We start from the raw sequence: 1971 nt of genomic DNA, 5'->3' as shown, positions 1-1971 counted from the left end.
TGCCTCCAGATGTTCATAGTTTCATTGCTTGCTCATCTTTTCCAGGATCTTACCAGGAATTGATGTCAGGTTGATTATTCCTGAAGCTATTTTCCCCCTTTTTTTGAAGATGGGAACCACATCAGCTCTTTTCCAGTCTTCTGGTAGCTCTCCGGTGCACCAGAATCTTTGAAAGATATGGTTCAGTGGTTCTGAGATCATGTCTGCCAGCCTCTTCAGAACTTATATATTCCTATAAGAGTTGTTAAAGAATACTGATTCTGTCCTCGTGCTTAGGAATGTGAAATTGTGTGCTTACTTCAGCAGCACATATACTAAAATTGGAATGATTAGCATGGCCCTTGCTGGAGGATAACATGCAAATTCATGAAGCATTCCATATTTTTTAATATAAAAATACATGAAATTGGACTGATAATCTAAACAACAATAGTTTTGTAAAATATCCCATCCTTATATGTACATGGATTCATCAGCATGCCTATTTGGATGTCTTACTGAATTAATTGGATGACATACGGGGACTTTAGATTGTAAATATTCTTCTTAATTCTCATGATCTTCCAATAAATGCACTGTGGGAGATGTGGCTAATAGCTACTTCCATAGAAGTGTATGGTACATACTTGCTCAGCAAGTATCAGGTGATGAGAACTGTGTTAATTTATGATAGCCAAAAATCAGGAGTCTGATAGCACTTGTTCAGATTAACCAATTTTATTAGCTTTTGCCTCCTGATGTTATGTCTCCTGATGTTTTTCCTACAAGATAAGTCTCCAAACTTAAATGCAAAATATTTGCTATTTTAGAAGCAAATTTATCTGAAAGATAAATAACTTTGGGATAATCAACTAAAATGTTTTATAATAAGGAAACATTACTGGGATATCAGCAGCTCTATTTGATAGGACAGCATGCTGTCAGTGAAAATTGGATAAAAGAGTACATTATAATTAAAACACAAGGAGTTAAGCATTACAGATTCATCATATGAGTTAGGTCTTTGCATAATATGTCCAAAATATGATAATTTGAGCCTAGTCATTTGTGCCTCAAGTGAGAACTCTGAATTGATTCACTGTAGGATGCATTTGTTTGTTTTCTTGGCAATCCCTGATATTCTCAGGAGCATTTTCCAAAGAACACCAAAGTTCAAAAGCATGAATATTCTTTCTATCCTGTTTCTTCACAGTTCAACTTTTGCATCCGTAGACTATCAAGGGAAAAGGATTGCCTACACAATTCTGATCTTTATATGTATAGACACATCACAGCTCCTGAATATCTTCACTGCTACTCTACCAAGTGCTTATTTTTGATATATTTTCTGACTGCTGCTTTTTTTAACCTTTGATAGTCTTAAGGTTTTTGTTTGTTTGTTGTTGTTTTAGGGAGCTATTACTCCTACAGCACTCCTCCTCACTCCAGGACTCCTGCTCCAGATTTTGCCTCAAGGTTGACTCCTGAAGCCTTTCCCATAGATGGGTATAGCCACAAGGCAGTGGAGGTTTGAGATCGGAGTTTTCCTTCTCCTACATCAGTTGCCTTCCAAGGTTAATGGACACCACTAACAAGTTTTTTTCCCCACACACACAACTAACAAGACTTCGCACTTTCACGCAATCAAACAGCCACTCTCCCCTCCCTCTAAAAACAAGCCGATTCATTCATGCAGCTCCACACATCAGCAGGGCTGGTTACTCTTATTAGCACATATGCACCGACATTATCATCTTCATTAGAATCCAAAGACAAATTCTACGACGATCTGGCTGATACTATCAAGAAAACCCCTGCGAAAGAACCACTGTTTAACCTTGGCAATTTTAATGTCAGAGTTGGAGCTGATTACAGTTCTTTGCCCACTTGTTTAGGTCAGTTTGGCATCTGGAAGATGAACGAAAATGGGCAACGCCTGCTGGAGTTTTGCTGCTACTCCATCTTCTGCGTTAGCAGTACATACTTTAAAAT

At 37.8% G+C, this 1971-nt stretch overlaps 1 pseudogene; it reads left to right on the top strand.

Annotated features, from left to right (window-relative positions):
* Nucleotides 1–290: 290 nt before the first annotated feature.
* LOC131200307 (U6 spliceosomal RNA) lies at nt 291–386 on the top strand (annotated as a pseudogene).
* Nucleotides 387–1971: the final 1585 nt, after the last annotated feature.

The sequence above is a fragment of the Ahaetulla prasina genome, chromosome 5 (genome assembly GCF_028640845.1).
Source record: "Ahaetulla prasina isolate Xishuangbanna chromosome 5, ASM2864084v1, whole genome shotgun sequence".
NCBI lineage: Eukaryota > Metazoa > Chordata > Lepidosauria > Squamata > Colubridae > Ahaetulla > Ahaetulla prasina.
The sequence above is the reverse complement of the archived record's forward strand: the minus strand, read 5'-3'. Positions and strand labels throughout refer to the sequence as shown.